This window comes from Schistocerca americana, unplaced genomic scaffold, assembly GCF_021461395.2.
Source record: "Schistocerca americana isolate TAMUIC-IGC-003095 unplaced genomic scaffold, iqSchAmer2.1 HiC_scaffold_147, whole genome shotgun sequence".
Taxonomy (NCBI): Eukaryota; Metazoa; Arthropoda; class Insecta; order Orthoptera; family Acrididae; genus Schistocerca; species Schistocerca americana.
The window spans coordinates 1-16,958 of record NW_025725554.1 but is presented as its reverse complement, the minus strand read 5'-3'; the positions used below and the strand labels follow the sequence as shown (position 1 = coordinate 16,958).

The following is a 16,958-nucleotide window of genomic DNA, read 5'->3' as shown; positions in this document are numbered from 1 at the left end:
TCACCGACGCAGCCCGGCTAGCTCAGTCAGTAGAGCATGAGACTCTTAATCTCAGGGTCGTGGGTTCGAGCCCCACGCTGGGCGGAACGTAATTTTGTTCCGCTGCAGATGTAAATTACCGTTTCTCTGATCAATGTGACGTAATGGAAATAGCAACTTAAAACTTTGCCTACGTCTCCATCAGTCGCAAGGAAGTGTATCTGAAGGTGAAGGTGATTTCGTAGACATGTGTCAAAGACATGTTCTGAAATGTAAGTGGTGTTGGTTGGAGAGCACATCGGTTACGTGTGAGATGTGTAGCCAAGCAGTAATGGTGCGCCATAGCTGCAAATATTAGTCGGTAATATGAAGTGTTGTCAGCTTAAGCCTGATGATCCAGACGAGCGTAAGCACGAAGTACGCAAAACTACCGCTAGGCCGCGCCTCTTTAGCTCAGTGGCAGAGCACTGGTCTAGTAAACCAGGGGTCGTGAGTTCGATCCTCACAGGAGGCAAACGAATTTTCGAAATCAGTTGCGCGTCGTGGCCGTATAGCAAGCAGTGTCTGGAACGACGAACAATTAGCAACAGGTGTCTTATTTAGAATTACTCTCAGATGTGATTGAGGCGAATGTCGCAGATAAAGCATTTTCCAAAGCGGTACAGCGTAGGGTGGGAGGCGGCAGTCTGAATTATATTTTTTACATGTGTTTTTCAAATATCACAGAGCCTCTCGCGAGCGTCGTCGTCGTCGTCGTCGTCGACGCCGCCGCTTCTGCAGAAGTAGCAAATCGCCATCGTAGCAAATGCGGCGAGGGACGCCCTGCCTTCGATTTCGAATGCACAAAGTGTGTGGTCTTGATTCCCAATCTCTACTTGGTCGGTCTCGTAAAGGCTTGCATGTAACGAATGGGTGGGAAGCAGCAAGAGGCAGCGGCTGTGTAGAACGAAAACACAATTCCTCAGCGGTATGAGCGTTTCGAGATGACACGAATGTAAGGAATACTTGGCGGCCAGTGACCGTGTGGCCTAATGGATAAGGCGTCGGACTTCGGATCCGAAGATTGCAGGTTCGAATCCTGTCACGGTCGTGTTTTTCCAATTCTGCAAAAGAAACACACCGTTTTAGTGTAGCTATTGAGCAGTACGAAATCGTCTGAATGTTGCTGTTGTCCATTTCCTGCTTGGAGATGCACTTGAGCTTGATACACACACAGCCAGAACGGTGTTATCTAGCGAAATGGTCGGCTGAGTGCCGTCACCGCGAGTTTTGGCTGGCATTTGCGCATCTAAGACAGCGTCGGAAAGTAACCCGTTCGGCTTCTGAGTCAAATCAAATATGTGTGTTAATTTTGACACCACTAGCGCTGCAGGTTTTCATGCAATTCCTGTACCTCTCAGAAATGATTATGAAATAAAACTGAAGTACGTGACGTGTGTGACGCTAGGAAAACATTAGGCAGCATGGAGAGATTCTGTATGGGACCACCCCACCGAAACGAGAACTGTGTGTCGTGCGACCCGACACGTAGTCACCGACGCAGCCCGGCTAGCTCAGTCAGTAGAGCATGAGACTCTTAATCTCAGGGTCGTGGGTTCGAGCCCCACGCTGGGCGGAACGTAATTTTGTTCCGCTGCAGATGTAAATTACCGTTTCTCTGATCAATGTGACGTAATGGAAATAGCAACTTAAAACTTTGCCTACGTCTCCATCAGTCGCAAGGAAGTGTATCTGAAGGTGAAGGTGATTTCGTAGACATGTGTCAAAGACATGTTCTGAAATGTAAGTGGTGTTGGTTGGAGAGCACATCGGTTACGTGTGAGATGTGTAGCCAAGCAGTAATGGTGCGCCATAGCTGCAAATATTAGTCGGTAATATGAAGTGTTGTCAGCTTAAGCCTGATGATCCAGACGAGCGTAAGCACGAAGTACGCAAAACTACCGCTAGGCCGCGCCTCTTTAGCTCAGTGGCAGAGCACTGGTCTAGTAAACCAGGGGTCGTGAGTTCGATCCTCACAGGAGGCAAACGAATTTTCGAAATCAGTTGCGCGTCGTGGCCGTATAGCAAGCAGTGTCTGGAACGACGAACAATTAGCAACAGGTGTCTTATTTAGAATTACTCTCAGATGTGATTGAGGCGAATGTCGCAGATAAAGCATTTTCCAAAGCGGTACAGCGTAGGGTGGGAGGCGGCAGTCTGAATTATATTTTTTACATGTGTTTTTCAAATATCACAGAGCCTCTCGCGAGCGTCGTCGTCGTCGTCGACGCCGCCGCTTCTGCAGAAGTAGCAAATCGCCATCGTAGCAAATGCGGCGAGGGACGCCCTGCCTTCGATTTCGAATGCACAAAGTGTGTGGTCTTGATTCCCAATCTCTACTTGGTCGGTCTCGTAAAGGCTTGCATGTAACGAATGGGTGGGAAGCAGCAAGAGGCAGCGGCTGTGTAGAACGAAAACACAATTCCTCAGCGGTATGAGCGTTTCGAGATGACACGAATGTAAGGAATACTTGGCGGCCAGTGACCGTGTGGCCTAATGGATAAGGCGTCGGACTTCGGATCCGAAGATTGCAGGTTCGAATCCTGTCACGGTCGTGTTTTTCCAATTCTGCAAAAGAAACACACCGTTTTAGTGTAGCTATTGAGCAGTACGAAATCGTCTGAATGTTGCTGTTGTCCATTTCCTGCTTGGAGATGCACTTGAGCTTGATACACACACAGCCAGAACGGTGTTATCTAGCGAAATGGTCGGCTGAGTGCCGTCACCGCGAGTTTTGGCTGGCATTTGCGCATCTAAGACAGCGTCGGAAAGTAACCCGTTCGGCTTCTGAGTCAAATCAAATATGTGTGTTAATTTTGACACCACTAGCGCTGCAGGTTTTCATGCAATTCCTGTACCTCTCAGAAATGATTATGAAATAAAACTGAAGTACGTGACGTGTGTGACGCTAGGAAAACATTAGGCAGCATGGAGAGATTCTGTATGGGACCACCCCACCGAAACGAGAACTGTGTGTCGTGCAACCCGACACGTAGTCACCGACGCAGCCCGGCTAGCTCAGTCAGTAGAGCATGAGACTCTTAATCTCAGGGTCGTGGGTTCGAGCCCCACGCTGGGCGGAACGTAATTTTGTTCCGCTGCAGATGTAAATTACCGTTTCTCTGATCAATGTGACGTAATGGAAATAGCAACTTAAAACTTTGCCTACGTCTCCATCAGTCGCAAGGAAGTGTATCTGAAGGTGAAGGTGATTTCGTAGACATGTGTCAAAGACATGTTCTGAAATGTAAGTGGTGTTGGTTGGAGAGCACATCGGTTACGTGTGAGATGTGTAGCCAAGCAGTAATGGTGCGCCATAGCTGCAAATATTAGTCGGTAATATGAAGTGTTGTCAGCTTAAGCCTGATGATCCAGACGAGCGTAAGCACGAAGTACGCAAAACTACCGCTAGGCCGCGCCTCTTTAGCTCAGTGGCAGAGCACTGGTCTAGTAAACCAGGGGTCGTGAGTTCGATCCTCACAGGAGGCAAACGAATTTTCGAAATCAGTTGCGCGTCGTGGCCGTATAGCAAGCAGTGTCTGGAACGACGAACAATTAGCAACAGGTGTCTTATTTAGAATTACTCTCAGATGTGATTGAGGCGAATGTCGCAGATAAAGCATTTTCCAAAGCGGTACAGCGTAGGGTGGGAGGCGGCAGTCTGAATTATATTTTTTACATGTGTTTTTCAAATATCACAGAGCCTCTCGCGAGCGTCGTCGTCGTCGTCGTCGTCGACGCCGCCGCTTCTGCAGAAGTAGCAAATCGCCATCGTAGCAAATGCGGCGAGGGACGCCCTGCCTTCGATTTCGAATGCACAAAGTGTGTGGTCTTGATTCCCAATCTCTACTTGGTCGGTCTCGTAAAGGCTTGCATGTAACGAATGGGTGGGAAGCAGCAAGAGGCAGCGGCTGTGTAGAACGAAAACACAATTCCTCAGCGGTATGAGCGTTTCGAGATGACACGAATGTAAGGAATACTTGGCGGCCAGTGACCGTGTGGCCTAATGGATAAGGCGTCGGACTTCGGATCCGAAGATTGCAGGTTCGAATCCTGTCACGGTCGTGTTTTTCCAATTCTGCAAAAGAAACACACCGTTTTAGTGTAGCTATTGAGCAGTACGAAATCGTCTGAATGTTGCTGTTGTCCATTTCCTGCTTGGAGATGCACTTGAGCTTGATACACACACAGCCAGAACGGTGTTATCTAGCGAAATGGTCGGCTGAGTGCCGTCACCGCGAGTTTTGGCTGGCATTTGCGCATCTAAGACAGCGTCGGAAAGTAACCCGTTCGGCTTCTGAGTCAAATCAAATATGTGTGTTAATTTTGACACCACTAGCGCTGCAGGTTTTCATGCAATTCCTGTACCTCTCAGAAATGATTATGAAATAAAACTGAAGTACGTGACGTGTGTGACGCTAGGAAAACATTAGGCAGCATGGAGAGATTCTGTATGGGACCACCCCACCGAAACGAGAACTGTGTGTCGTGCGACCCGACACGTAGTCACCGACGCAGCCCGGCTAGCTCAGTCGGTAGAGCATGAGACTCTTAATCTCAGGGTCGTGGGTTCGAGCCCCACGCTGGGCGGAACGTAATTTTGTTCCGCTGCAGATGTAAATTACCGTTTCTCTGATCAATGTGACGTAATGGAAATAGCAACTTAAAACTTTGCCTACGTCTCCATCAGTCGCAAGGAAGTGTATCTGAAGGTGAAGGTGATTTCGTAGACATGTGTCAAAGACATGTTCTGAAATGTAAGTGGTGTTGGTTGGAGAGCACATCGGTTACGTGTGAGATGTGTAGCCAAGCAGTAATGGTGCGCCATAGCTGCAAATATTAGTCGGTAATATGAAGTGTTGTCAGCTTAAGCCTGATGATCCAGACGAGCGTAAGCACGAAGTACGCAAAACTACCGCTAGGCCGCGCCTCTTTAGCTCAGTGGCAGAGCACTGGTCTAGTAAACCAGGGGTCGTGAGTTCGATCCTCACAGGAGGCAAACGAATTTTCGAAATCAGTTGCGCGTCGTGGCCGTATAGCAAGCAGTGTCTGGAACGACGAACAATTAGCAACAGGTGTTTTATTTAGAATTACTCTCAGATGTGATTGAGGCGAATGTCGCAGATAAAGCATTTTCCAAAGCGGTACAGCGTAGGGTGGGAGGCGGCAGTCTGAATTATATTTTTTACATGTGTTTTTCAAATATCACAGAGCCTCTCGCGAGCGTCGTCGTCGTCGTCGTCGTCGTCGACGCCGCCGCTTCTGCAGAAGTAGCAAATCGCCATCGTAGCAAATGCGGCGAGGGACGCCCTGCCTTCGATTTCGAATGCACAAAGTGTGTGGTCTTGATTCCCAATCTCTACTTGGTCGGTCTCGTAAAGGCTTGCATGTAACGAATGGGTGGGAAGCAGCAAGAGGCAGCGGCTGTGTAGAACGAAAACACAATTCCTCAGCGGTATGAGCGTTTCGAGATGACACGAATGTAAGGAATACTTGGCGGCCAGTGACCGTGTGGCCTAATGGATAAGGCGTCGGACTTCGGATCCGAAGATTGCAGGTTCGAATCCTGTCACGGTCGTGTTTTTCCAATTCTGCAAAAGAAACACACCGTTTTAGTGTAGCTATTGAGCAGTACGAAATCGTCTGAATGTTGCTGTTGTCCATTTCCTGCTTGGAGATGCACTTGAGCTTGATACACACACAGCCAGAACGGTGTTATCTAGCGAAATGGTCGGCTGAGTGCCGTCACCGCGAGTTTTGGCTGGCATTTGCGCATCTAAGACAGCGTCGGAAAGTAACCCGTTCGGCTTCTGAGTCAAATCAAATATGTGTGTTAATTTTGACACCACTAGCGCTGCAGGTTTTCATGCAATTCCTGTACCTCTCAGAAATGATTATGAAATAAAACTGAAGTACGTGACGTGTGTGACGCTAGGAAAACATTAGGCAGCATGGAGAGATTCTGTATGGGACCACCCCACCGAAACGAGAACTGTGTGTCGTGCGACCCGACACGTAGTCACCGACGCAGCCCGGCTAGCTCAGTCGGTAGAGCATGAGACTCTTAATCTCAGGGTCGTGGGTTCGAGCCCCACGCTGGGCGGAACGTAATTTTGTTCCGCTGCAGATGTAAATTACCGTTTCTCTGATCAATGTGACGTAATGGAAATAGCAACTTAAAACTTTGCCTACGTCTCCATCAGTCGCAAGGAAGTGTATCTGAAGGTGAAGGTGATTTCGTAGACATGTGTCAAAGACATGTTCTGAAATGTAAGTGGTGTTGGTTGGAGAGCACATCGGTTACGTGTGAGATGTGTAGCCAAGCAGTAATGGTGCGCCATAGCTGCAAATATTAGTCGGTAATATGAAGTGTTGTCAGCTTAAGCCTGATGATCCAGACGAGCGTAAGCACGAAGTACGCAAAACTACCGCTAGGCCGCGCCTCTTTAGCTCAGTGGCAGAGCACTGGTCTAGTAAACCAGGGGTCGTGAGTTCGATCCTCACAGGAGGCAAACGAATTTTCGAAATCAGTTGCGCGTCGTGGCCGTATAGCAAGCAGTGTCTGGAACGACGAACAATTAGCAACAGGTGTTTTATTTAGAATTACTCTCAGATGTGATTGAGGCGAATGTCGCAGATAAAGCATTTTCCAAAGCGGTACAGCGTAGGGTGGGAGGCGGCAGTCTGAATTATATTTTTTACATGTGTTTTTCAAATATCACAGAGCCTCTCGCGAGCGTCGTCGTCGTCGTCGTCGTCGACGCCGCCGCTTCTGCAGAAGTAGCAAATCGCCATCGTAGCAAATGCGGCGAGGGACGCCCTGCCTTCGATTTCGAATGCACAAAGTGTGTGGTCTTGATTCCCAATCTCTACTTGGTCGGTCTCGTAAAGGCTTGCATGTAACGAATGGGTGGGAAGCAGCAAGAGGCAGCGGCTGTGTAGAACGAAAACACAATTCCTCAGCGGTATGAGCGTTTCGAGATGACACGAATGTAAGGAATACTTGGCGGCCAGTGACCGTGTGGCCTAATGGATAAGGCGTCGGACTTCGGATCCGAAGATTGCAGGTTCGAATCCTGTCACGGTCGTGTTTTTCCAATTCTGCAAAAGAAACACACCGTTTTAGTGTAGCTATTGAGCAGTACGAAATCGTCTGAATGTTGCTGTTGTCCATTTCCTGCTTGGAGATGCACTTGAGCTTGATACACACACAGCCAGAACGGTGTTATCTAGCGAAATGGTCGGCTGAGTGCCGTCACCGCGAGTTTTGGCTGGCATTTGCGCATCTAAGACAGCGTCGGAAAGTAACCCGTTCGGCTTCTGAGTCAAATCAAATATGTGTGTTAATTTTGACACCACTAGCGCTGCAGGTTTTCATGCAATTCCTGTACCTCTCAGAAATGATTATGAAATAAAACTGAAGTACGTGACGTGTGTGACGCTAGGAAAACATTAGGCAGCATGGAGAGATTCTGTATGGGACCACCCCACCGAAACGAGAACTGTGTGTCGTGCGACCCGACACGTAGTCACCGACGCAGCCCGGCTAGCTCAGTCAGTAGAGCATGAGACTCTTAATCTCAGGGTCGTGGGTTCGAGCCCCACGCTGGGCGGAACGTAATTTTGTTCCGCTGCAGATGTAAATTACCGTTTCTCTGATCAATGTGACGTAATGGAAATAGCAACTTAAAACTTTGCCTACGTCTCCATCAGTCGCAAGGAAGTGTATCTGAAGGTGAAGGTGATTTCGTAGACATGTGTCAAAGACATGTTCTGAAATGTAAGTGGTGTTGGTTGGAGAGCACATCGGTTACGTGTGAGATGTGTAGCCAAGCAGTAATGGTGCGCCATAGCTGCAAATATTAGTCGGTAATATGAAGTGTTGTCAGCTTAAGCCTGATGATCCAGACGAGCGTAAGCACGAAGTACGCAAAACTACCGCTAGGCCGCGCCTCTTTAGCTCAGTGGCAGAGCACTGGTCTAGTAAACCAGGGGTCGTGAGTTCGATCCTCACAGGAGGCAAACGAATTTTCGAAATCAGTTGCGCGTCGTGGCCGTATAGCAAGCAGTGTCTGGAACGACGAACAATTAGCAACAGGTGTTTTATTTAGAATTACTCTCAGATGTGATTGAGGCGAATGTCGCAGATAAAGCATTTTCCAAAGCGGTACAGCGTAGGGTGGGAGGCGGCAGTCTGAATTATATTTTTTACATGTGTTTTTCAAATATCACAGAGCCTCTCGCGAGCGTCGTCGTCGTCGACGCCGCCGCTTCTGCAGAAGTAGCAAATCGCCATCGTAGCAAATGCGGCGAGGGACGCCCTGCCTTCGATTTCGAATGCACAAAGTGTGTGGTCTTGATTCCCAATCTCTACTTGGTCGGTCTCGTAAAGGCTTGCATGTAACGAATGGGTGGGAAGCAGCAAGAGGCAGCGGCTGTGTAGAACGAAAACACAATTCCTCAGCGGTATGAGCGTTTCGAGATGACACGAATGTAAGGAATACTTGGCGGCCAGTGACCGTGTGGCCTAATGGATAAGGCGTCGGACTTCGGATCCGAAGATTGCAGGTTCGAATCCTGTCACGGTCGTGTTTTTCCAATTCTGCAAAAGAAACACACCGTTTTAGTGTAGCTATTGAGCAGTACGAAATCGTCTGAATGTTGCTGTTGTCCATTTCCTGCTTGGAGATGCACTTGAGCTTGATACACACACAGCCAGAACGGTGTTATCTAGCGAAATGGTCGGCTGAGTGCCGTCACCGCGAGTTTTGGCTGGCATTTGCGCATCTAAGACAGCGTCGGAAAGTAACCCGTTCGGCTTCTGAGTCAAATCAAATATGTGTGTTAATTTTGACACCACTAGCGCTGCAGGTTTTCATGCAATTCCTGTACCTCTCAGAAATGATTATGAAATAAAACTGAAGTACGTGACGTGTGTGACGCTAGGAAAACATTAGGCAGCATGGAGAGATTCTGTATGGGACCACCCCACCGAAACGAGAACTGTGTGTCGTGCGACCCGACACGTAGTCACCGACGCAGCCCGGCTAGCTCAGTCAGTAGAGCATGAGACTCTTAATCTCAGGGTCGTGGGTTCGAGCCCCACGCTGGGCGGAACGTAATTTTGTTCCGCTGCAGATGTAAATTACCGTTTCTCTGATCAATGTGACGTAATGGAAATAGCAACTTAAAACTTTGCCTACGTCTCCATCAGTCGCAAGGAAGTGTATCTGAAGGTGAAGGTGATTTCGTAGACATGTGTCAAAGACATGTTCTGAAATGTAAGTGGTGTTGGTTGGAGAGCACATCGGTTACGTGTGAGATGTGTAGCCAAGCAGTAATGGTGCGCCATAGCTGCAAATATTAGTCGGTAATATGAAGTGTTGTCAGCTTAAGCCTGATGATCCAGACGAGCGTAAGCACGAAGTACGCAAAACTACCGCTAGGCCGCGCCTCTTTAGCTCAGTGGCAGAGCACTGGTCTAGTAAACCAGGGGTCGTGAGTTCGATCCTCACAGGAGGCAAACGAATTTTCGAAATCAGTTGCGCGTCGTGGCCGTATAGCAAGCAGTGTCTGGAACGACGAACAATTAGCAACAGGTGTTTTATTTAGAATTACTCTCAGATGTGATTGAGGCGAATGTCGCAGATAAAGCATTTTCCAAAGCGGTACAGCGTAGGGTGGGAGGCGGCAGTCTGAATTATATTTTTTACATGTGTTTTTCAAATATCACAGAGCCTCTCGCGAGCGTCGTCGTCGTCGACGCCGCCGCTTCTGCAGAAGTAGCAAATCGCCATCGTAGCAAATGCGGCGAGGGACGCCCTGCCTTCGATTTCGAATGCACAAAGTGTGTGGTCTTGATTCCCAATCTCTACTTGGTCGGTCTCGTAAAGGCTTGCATGTAACGAATGGGTGGGAAGCAGCAAGAGGCAGCGGCTGTGTAGAACGAAAACACAATTCCTCAGCGGTATGAGCGTTTCGAGATGACACGAATGTAAGGAATACTTGGCGGCCAGTGACCGTGTGGCCTAATGGATAAGGCGTCGGACTTCGGATCCGAAGATTGCAGGTTCGAATCCTGTCACGGTCGTGTTTTTCCAATTCTGCAAAAGAAACACACCGTTTTAGTGTAGCTATTGAGCAGTACGAAATCGTCTGAATGTTGCTGTTGTCCATTTCCTGCTTGGAGATGCACTTGAGCTTGATACACACACAGCCAGAACGGTGTTATCTAGCGAAATGGTCGGCTGAGTGCCGTCACCGCGAGTTTTGGCTGGCATTTGCGCATCTAAGACAGCGTCGGAAAGTAACCCGTTCGGCTTCTGAGTCAAATCAAATATGTGTGTTAATTTTGACACCACTAGCGCTGCAGGTTTTCATGCAATTCCTGTACCTCTCAGAAATGATTATGAAATAAAACTGAAGTACGTGACGTGTGTGACGCTAGGAAAACATTAGGCAGCATGGAGAGATTCTGTATGGGACCACCCCACCGAAACGAGAACTGTGTGTCGTGCGACCCGACACGTAGTCACCGACGCAGCCCGGCTAGCTCAGTCAGTAGAGCATGAGACTCTTAATCTCAGGGTCGTGGGTTCGAGCCCCACGCTGGGCGGAACGTAATTTTGTTCCGCTGCAGATGTAAATTACCGTTTCTCTGATCAATGTGACGTAATGGAAATAGCAACTTAAAACTTTGCCTACGTCTCCATCAGTCGCAAGGAAGTGTATCTGAAGGTGAAGGTGATTTCGTAGACATGTGTCAAAGACATGTTCTGAAATGTAAGTGGTGTTGGTTGGAGAGCACATCGGTTACGTGTGAGATGTGTAGCCAAGCAGTAATGGTGCGCCATAGCTGCAAATATTAGTCGGTAATATGAAGTGTTGTCAGCTTAAGCCTGATGATCCAGACGAGCGTAAGCACGAAGTACGCAAAACTACCGCTAGGCCGCGCCTCTTTAGCTCAGTGGCAGAGCACTGGTCTAGTAAACCAGGGGTCGTGAGTTCGATCCTCACAGGAGGCAAACGAATTTTCGAAATCAGTTGCGCGTCGTGGCCGTATAGCAAGCAGTGTCTGGAACGACGAACAATTAGCAACAGGTGTCTTATTTAGAATTACTCTCAGATGTGATTGAGGCGAATGTCGCAGATAAAGCATTTTCCAAAGCGGTACAGCGTAGGGTGGGAGGCGGCAGTCTGAATTATATTTTTTACATGTGTTTTTCAAATATCACAGAGCCTCTCGCGAGCGTCGTCGTCGTCGTCGTCGTCGACGCCGCCGCTTCTGCAGAAGTAGCAAATCGCCATCGTAGCAAATGCGGCGAGGGACGCCCTGCCTTCGATTTCGAATGCACAAAGTGTGTGGTCTTGATTCCCAATCTCTACTTGGTCGGTCTCGTAAAGGCTTGCATGTAACGAATGGGTGGGAAGCAGCAAGAGGCAGCGGCTGTGTAGAACGAAAACACAATTCCTCAGCGGTATGAGCGTTTCGAGATGACACGAATGTAAGGAATACTTGGCGGCCAGTGACCGTGTGGCCTAATGGATAAGGCGTCGGACTTCGGATCCGAAGATTGCAGGTTCGAATCCTGTCACGGTCGTGTTTTTCCAATTCTGCAAAAGAAACACACCGTTTTAGTGTAGCTATTGAGCAGTACGAAATCGTCTGAATGTTGCTGTTGTCCATTTCCTGCTTGGAGATGCACTTGAGCTTGATACACACACAGCCAGAACGGTGTTATCTAGCGAAATGGTCGGCTGAGTGCCGTCACCGCGAGTTTTGGCTGGCATTTGCGCATCTAAGACAGCGTCGGAAAGTAACCCGTTCGGCTTCTGAGTCAAATCAAATATGTGTGTTAATTTTGACACCACTAGCGCTGCAGGTTTTCATGCAATTCCTGTACCTCTCAGAAATGATTATGAAATAAAACTGAAGTACGTGACGTGTGTGACGCTAGGAAAACATTAGGCAGCATGGAGAGATTCTGTATGGGACCACCCCACCGAAACGAGAACTGTGTGTCGTGCGACCCGACACGTAGTCACCGACGCAGCCCGGCTAGCTCAGTCAGTAGAGCATGAGACTCTTAATCTCAGGGTCGTGGGTTCGAGCCCCACGCTGGGCGGAACGTAATTTTGTTCCGCTGCAGATGTAAATTACCGTTTCTCTGATCAATGTGACGTAATGGAAATAGCAACTTAAAACTTTGCCTACGTCTCCATCAGTCGCAAGGAAGTGTATCTGAAGGTGAAGGTGATTTCGTAGACATGTGTCAAAGACATGTTCTGAAATGTAAGTGGTGTTGGTTGGAGAGCACATCGGTTACGTGTGAGATGTGTAGCCAAGCAGTAATGGTGCGCCATAGCTGCAAATATTAGTCGGTAATATGAAGTGTTGTCAGCTTAAGCCTGATGATCCAGACGAGCGTAAGCACGAAGTACGCAAAACTACCGCTAGGCCGCGCCTCTTTAGCTCAGTGGCAGAGCACTGGTCTAGTAAACCAGGGGTCGTGAGTTCGATCCTCACAGGAGGCAAACGAATTTTCGAAATCAGTTGCGCGTCGTGGCCGTATAGCAAGCAGTGTCTGGAACGACGAACAATTAGCAACAGGTGTTTTATTTAGAATTACTCTCAGATGTGATTGAGGCGAATGTCGCAGATAAAGCATTTTCCAAAGCGGTACAGCGTAGGGTGGGAGGCGGCAGTCTGAATTATATTTTTTACATGTGTTTTTCAAATATCACAGAGCCTCTCGCGAGCGTCGTCGTCGTCGTCGTCGACGCCGCCGCTTCTGCAGAAGTAGCAAATCGCCATCGTAGCAAATGCGGCGAGGGACGCCCTGCCTTCGATTTCGAATGCACAAAGTGTGTGGTCTTGATTCCCAATCTCTACTTGGTCGGTCTCGTAAAGGCTTGCATGTAACGAATGGGTGGGAAGCAGCAAGAGGCAGCGGCTGTGTAGAACGAAAACACAATTCCTCAGCGGTATGAGCGTTTCGAGATGACACGAATGTAAGGAATACTTGGCGGCCAGTGACCGTGTGGCCTAATGGATAAGGCGTCGGACTTCGGATCCGAAGATTGCAGGTTCGAATCCTGTCACGGTCGTGTTTTTCCAATTCTGCAAAAGAAACACACCGTTTTAGTGTAGCTATTGAGCAGTACGAAATCGTCTGAATGTTGCTGTTGTCCATTTCCTGCTTGGAGATGCACTTGAGCTTGATACACACACAGCCAGAACGGTGTTATCTAGCGAAATGGTCGGCTGAGTGCCGTCACCGCGAGTTTTGGCTGGCATTTGCGCATCTAAGACAGCGTCGGAAAGTAACCCGTTCGGCTTCTGAGTCAAATCAAATATGTGTGTTAATTTTGACACCACTAGCGCTGCAGGTTTTCATGCAATTCCTGTACCTCTCAGAAATGATTATGAAATAAAACTGAAGTACGTGACGTGTGTGACGCTAGGAAAACATTAGGCAGCATGGAGAGATTCTGTATGGGACCACCCCACCGAAACGAGAACTGTGTGTCGTGCGACCCGACACGTAGTCACCGACGCAGCCCGGCTAGCTCAGTCAGTAGAGCATGAGACTCTTAATCTCAGGGTCGTGGGTTCGAGCCCCACGCTGGGCGGAACGTAATTTTGTTCCGCTGCAGATGTAAATTACCGTTTCTCTGATCAATGTGACGTAATGGAAATAGCAACTTAAAACTTTGCCTACGTCTCCATCAGTCGCAAGGAAGTGTATCTGAAGGTGAAGGTGATTTCGTAGACATGTGTCAAAGACATGTTCTGAAATGTAAGTGGTGTTGGTTGGAGAGCACATCGGTTACGTGTGAGATGTGTAGCCAAGCAGTAATGGTGCGCCATAGCTGCAAATATTAGTCGGTAATATGAAGTGTTGTCAGCTTAAGCCTGATGATCCAGACGAGCGTAAGCACGAAGTACGCAAAACTACCGCTAGGCCGCGCCTCTTTAGCTCAGTGGCAGAGCACTGGTCTAGTAAACCAGGGGTCGTGAGTTCGATCCTCACAGGAGGCAAACGAATTTTCGAAATCAGTTGCGCGTCGTGGCCGTATAGCAAGCAGTGTCTGGAACGACGAACAATTAGCAACAGGTGTCTTATTTAGAATTACTCTCAGATGTGATTGAGGCGAATGTCGCAGATAAAGCATTTTCCAAAGCGGTACAGCGTAGGGTGGGAGGCGGCAGTCTGAATTATATTTTTTACATGTGTTTTTCAAATATCACAGAGCCTCTCGCGAGCGTCGTCGTCGTCGTCGTCGTCGTCGACGCCGCCGCTTCTGCAGAAGTAGCAAATCGCCATCGTAGCAAATGCGGCGAGGGACGCCCTGCCTTCGATTTCGAATGCACAAAGTGTGTGGTCTTGATTCCCAATCTCTACTTGGTCGGTCTCGTAAAGGCTTGCATGTAACGAATGGGTGGGAAGCAGCAAGAGGCAGCGGCTGTGTAGAACGAAAACACAATTCCTCAGCGGTATGAGCGTTTCGAGATGACACGAATGTAAGGAATACTTGGCGGCCAGTGACCGTGTGGCCTAATGGATAAGGCGTCGGACTTCGGATCCGAAGATTGCAGGTTCGAATCCTGTCACGGTCGTGTTTTTCCAATTCTGCAAAAGAAACACACCGTTTTAGTGTAGCTATTGAGCAGTACGAAATCGTCTGAATGTTGCTGTTGTCCATTTCCTGCTTGGAGATGCACTTGAGCTTGATACACACACAGCCAGAACGGTGTTATCTAGCGAAATGGTCGGCTGAGTGCCGTCACCGCGAGTTTTGGCTGGCATTTGCGCATCTAAGACAGCGTCGGAAAGTAACCCGTTCGGCTTCTGAGTCAAATCAAATATGTGTGTTAATTTTGACACCACTAGCGCTGCAGGTTTTCATGCAATTCCTGTACCTCTCAGAAATGATTATGAAATAAAACTGAAGTACGTGACGTGTGTGACGCTAGGAAAACATTAGGCAGCATGGAGAGATTCTGTATGGGACCACCCCACCGAAACGAGAACTGTGTGTCGTGCGACCCGACACGTAGTCACCGACGCAGCCCGGCTAGCTCAGTCGGTAGAGCATGAGACTCTTAATCTCAGGGTCGTGGGTTCGAGCCCCACGCTGGGCGGAACGTAATTTTGTTCCGCTGCAGATGTAAATTACCGTTTCTCTGATCAATGTGACGTAATGGAAATAGCAACTTAAAACTTTGCCTACGTCTCCATCAGTCGCAAGGAAGTGTATCTGAAGGTGAAGGTGATTTCGTAGACATGTGTCAAAGACATGTTCTGAAATGTAAGTGGTGTTGGTTGGAGAGCACATCGGTTACGTGTGAGATGTGTAGCCAAGCAGTAATGGTGCGCCATAGCTGCAAATATTAGTCGGTAATATGAAGTGTTGTCAGCTTAAGCCTGATGATCCAGACGAGCGTAAGCACGAAGTACGCAAAACTACCGCTAGGCCGCGCCTCTTTAGCTCAGTGGCAGAGCACTGGTCTAGTAAACCAGGGGTCGTGAGTTCGATCCTCACAGGAGGCAAACGAATTTTCGAAATCAGTTGCGCGTCGTGGCCGTATAGCAAGCAGTGTCTGGAACGACGAACAATTAGCAACAGGTGTCTTATTTAGAATTACTCTCAGATGTGATTGAGGCGAATGTCGCAGATAAAGCATTTTCCAAAGCGGTACAGCGTAGGGTGGGAGGCGGCAGTCTGAATTATATTTTTTACATGTGTTTTTCAAATATCACAGAGCCTCTCGCGAGCGTCGTCGTCGTCGTCGTCGTCGACGCCGCCGCTTCTGCAGAAGTAGCAAATCGCCATCGTAGCAAATGCGGCGAGGGACGCCCTGCCTTCGATTTCGAATGCACAAAGTGTGTGGTCTTGATTCCCAATCTCTACTTGGTCGGTCTCGTAAAGGCTTGCATGTAACGAATGGGTGGGAAGCAGCAAGAGGCAGCGGCTGTGTAGAACGAAAACACAATTCCTCAGCGGTATGAGCGTTTCGAGATGACACGAATGTAAGGAATACTTGGCGGCCAGTGACCGTGTGGCCTAATGGATAAGGCGTCGGACTTCGGATCCGAAGATTGCAGGTTCGAATCCTGTCACGGTCGTGTTTTTCCAATTCTGCAAAAGAAACACACCGTTTTAGTGTAGCTATTGAGCAGTACGAAATCGTCTGAATGTTGCTGTTGTCCATTTCCTGCTTGGAGATGCACTTGAGCTTGATACACACACAGCCAGAACGGTGTTATCTAGCGAAATGGTCGGCTGAGTGCCGTCACCGCGAGTTTTGGCTGGCATTTGCGCATCTAAGACAGCGTCGGAAAGTAACCCGTTCGGCTTCTGAGTCAAATCAAATATGTGTGTTAATTTTGACACCACTAGCGCTGCAGGTTTTCATGCAATTCCTGTACCTCTCAGAAATGATTATGAAATAAAACTGAAGTACGTGACGTGTGTGACGCTAGGAAAACATTAGGCAGCATGGAGAGATTCTGTATGGGACCACCCCACCGAAACGAGAACTGTGTGTCGTGCGACCCGACACGTAGTCACCGACGCAGCCCGGCTAGCTCAGTCGGTAGAGCATGAGACTCTTAATCTCAGGGTCGTGGGTTCGAGCCCCACGCTGGGCGGAACGTAATTTTGTTCCGCTGCAGATGTAAATTACCGTTTCTCTGATCAATGTGACGTAATGGAAATAGCAACTTAAAACTTTGCCTACGTCTCCATCAGTCGCAAGGAAGTGTATCTGAAGGTGAAGGTGATTTCGTAGACATGTGTCAAAGACATGTTCTGAAATGTAAGTGGTGTTGGTTGGAGAGCACATCGGTTACGTGTGAGATGTGTAGCCAAGCAGTAATGGTGCGCCATAGCTGCAAATATTAGTCGGTAATATGAAGTGTTGTCAGCTTAAGCCT

At 48.5% G+C, this 16,958-nt stretch overlaps 34 non-coding genes across 34 annotated transcripts; all 34 read left to right on the top strand.

The window, feature by feature from the left end:
* The first annotated feature begins 11 nt into the window (after window positions 1-11).
* Window positions 12-84, top strand: Trnak-cuu. The gene has a single exon. It is a non-coding gene; the product is annotated as a tRNA-Lys (tRNA).
* A 337-nt stretch (window positions 85-421) lies between these two features.
* Window positions 422-493, top strand: Trnat-agu. The gene has a single exon. It is a non-coding gene; the product is annotated as a tRNA-Thr (tRNA).
* Window positions 494-996: 503 nt separating this feature from the next.
* Trnar-ucg lies at window positions 997-1,069 on the top strand. The gene has a single exon. It is a non-coding gene; the product is annotated as a tRNA-Arg (tRNA).
* A 452-nt stretch (window positions 1,070-1,521) lies between these two features.
* Trnak-cuu lies at window positions 1,522-1,594 on the top strand. The gene has a single exon. It is a non-coding gene; the product is annotated as a tRNA-Lys (tRNA).
* Window positions 1,595-1,931: 337 nt separating this feature from the next.
* On the top strand, window positions 1,932-2,003 carry Trnat-agu. The gene has a single exon. It is a non-coding gene; the product is annotated as a tRNA-Thr (tRNA).
* A 497-nt stretch (window positions 2,004-2,500) lies between these two features.
* On the top strand, window positions 2,501-2,573 carry Trnar-ucg. Its single transcript has one exon. It is a non-coding gene; the product is annotated as a tRNA-Arg (tRNA).
* Window positions 2,574-3,025: 452 nt separating this feature from the next.
* Window positions 3,026-3,098, top strand: Trnak-cuu. The gene has a single exon. It is a non-coding gene; the product is annotated as a tRNA-Lys (tRNA).
* A 337-nt stretch (window positions 3,099-3,435) lies between these two features.
* Trnat-agu lies at window positions 3,436-3,507 on the top strand. The gene has a single exon. It is a non-coding gene; the product is annotated as a tRNA-Thr (tRNA).
* A 503-nt stretch (window positions 3,508-4,010) lies between these two features.
* Window positions 4,011-4,083, top strand: Trnar-ucg. Its single transcript has one exon. It is a non-coding gene; the product is annotated as a tRNA-Arg (tRNA).
* Window positions 4,084-4,535: 452 nt separating this feature from the next.
* Trnak-cuu lies at window positions 4,536-4,608 on the top strand. Its single transcript has one exon. It is a non-coding gene; the product is annotated as a tRNA-Lys (tRNA).
* A 337-nt stretch (window positions 4,609-4,945) lies between these two features.
* On the top strand, window positions 4,946-5,017 carry Trnat-agu. Its single transcript has one exon. It is a non-coding gene; the product is annotated as a tRNA-Thr (tRNA).
* A 506-nt stretch (window positions 5,018-5,523) lies between these two features.
* Window positions 5,524-5,596, top strand: Trnar-ucg. The gene has a single exon. It is a non-coding gene; the product is annotated as a tRNA-Arg (tRNA).
* A 452-nt stretch (window positions 5,597-6,048) lies between these two features.
* Window positions 6,049-6,121, top strand: Trnak-cuu. Its single transcript has one exon. It is a non-coding gene; the product is annotated as a tRNA-Lys (tRNA).
* Window positions 6,122-6,458: 337 nt separating this feature from the next.
* Trnat-agu lies at window positions 6,459-6,530 on the top strand. The gene has a single exon. It is a non-coding gene; the product is annotated as a tRNA-Thr (tRNA).
* Window positions 6,531-7,033: 503 nt separating this feature from the next.
* Window positions 7,034-7,106, top strand: Trnar-ucg. The gene has a single exon. It is a non-coding gene; the product is annotated as a tRNA-Arg (tRNA).
* A 452-nt stretch (window positions 7,107-7,558) lies between these two features.
* On the top strand, window positions 7,559-7,631 carry Trnak-cuu. The gene has a single exon. It is a non-coding gene; the product is annotated as a tRNA-Lys (tRNA).
* Window positions 7,632-7,968: 337 nt separating this feature from the next.
* On the top strand, window positions 7,969-8,040 carry Trnat-agu. Its single transcript has one exon. It is a non-coding gene; the product is annotated as a tRNA-Thr (tRNA).
* A 494-nt stretch (window positions 8,041-8,534) lies between these two features.
* Window positions 8,535-8,607, top strand: Trnar-ucg. Its single transcript has one exon. It is a non-coding gene; the product is annotated as a tRNA-Arg (tRNA).
* A 452-nt stretch (window positions 8,608-9,059) lies between these two features.
* Trnak-cuu lies at window positions 9,060-9,132 on the top strand. Its single transcript has one exon. It is a non-coding gene; the product is annotated as a tRNA-Lys (tRNA).
* A 337-nt stretch (window positions 9,133-9,469) lies between these two features.
* Window positions 9,470-9,541, top strand: Trnat-agu. The gene has a single exon. It is a non-coding gene; the product is annotated as a tRNA-Thr (tRNA).
* A 494-nt stretch (window positions 9,542-10,035) lies between these two features.
* Window positions 10,036-10,108, top strand: Trnar-ucg. The gene has a single exon. It is a non-coding gene; the product is annotated as a tRNA-Arg (tRNA).
* A 452-nt stretch (window positions 10,109-10,560) lies between these two features.
* Trnak-cuu lies at window positions 10,561-10,633 on the top strand. Its single transcript has one exon. It is a non-coding gene; the product is annotated as a tRNA-Lys (tRNA).
* Window positions 10,634-10,970: 337 nt separating this feature from the next.
* Trnat-agu lies at window positions 10,971-11,042 on the top strand. Its single transcript has one exon. It is a non-coding gene; the product is annotated as a tRNA-Thr (tRNA).
* A 503-nt stretch (window positions 11,043-11,545) lies between these two features.
* Trnar-ucg lies at window positions 11,546-11,618 on the top strand. Its single transcript has one exon. It is a non-coding gene; the product is annotated as a tRNA-Arg (tRNA).
* Window positions 11,619-12,070: 452 nt separating this feature from the next.
* Window positions 12,071-12,143, top strand: Trnak-cuu. Its single transcript has one exon. It is a non-coding gene; the product is annotated as a tRNA-Lys (tRNA).
* Window positions 12,144-12,480: 337 nt separating this feature from the next.
* On the top strand, window positions 12,481-12,552 carry Trnat-agu. The gene has a single exon. It is a non-coding gene; the product is annotated as a tRNA-Thr (tRNA).
* A 500-nt stretch (window positions 12,553-13,052) lies between these two features.
* Trnar-ucg lies at window positions 13,053-13,125 on the top strand. The gene has a single exon. It is a non-coding gene; the product is annotated as a tRNA-Arg (tRNA).
* Window positions 13,126-13,577: 452 nt separating this feature from the next.
* Window positions 13,578-13,650, top strand: Trnak-cuu. The gene has a single exon. It is a non-coding gene; the product is annotated as a tRNA-Lys (tRNA).
* Window positions 13,651-13,987: 337 nt separating this feature from the next.
* Window positions 13,988-14,059, top strand: Trnat-agu. Its single transcript has one exon. It is a non-coding gene; the product is annotated as a tRNA-Thr (tRNA).
* A 506-nt stretch (window positions 14,060-14,565) lies between these two features.
* On the top strand, window positions 14,566-14,638 carry Trnar-ucg. Its single transcript has one exon. It is a non-coding gene; the product is annotated as a tRNA-Arg (tRNA).
* A 452-nt stretch (window positions 14,639-15,090) lies between these two features.
* On the top strand, window positions 15,091-15,163 carry Trnak-cuu. Its single transcript has one exon. It is a non-coding gene; the product is annotated as a tRNA-Lys (tRNA).
* Window positions 15,164-15,500: 337 nt separating this feature from the next.
* Window positions 15,501-15,572, top strand: Trnat-agu. Its single transcript has one exon. It is a non-coding gene; the product is annotated as a tRNA-Thr (tRNA).
* A 503-nt stretch (window positions 15,573-16,075) lies between these two features.
* Window positions 16,076-16,148, top strand: Trnar-ucg. Its single transcript has one exon. It is a non-coding gene; the product is annotated as a tRNA-Arg (tRNA).
* Window positions 16,149-16,600: 452 nt separating this feature from the next.
* Trnak-cuu lies at window positions 16,601-16,673 on the top strand. The gene has a single exon. It is a non-coding gene; the product is annotated as a tRNA-Lys (tRNA).
* The last annotated feature ends 285 nt before the right edge of the window (window positions 16,674-16,958 follow it).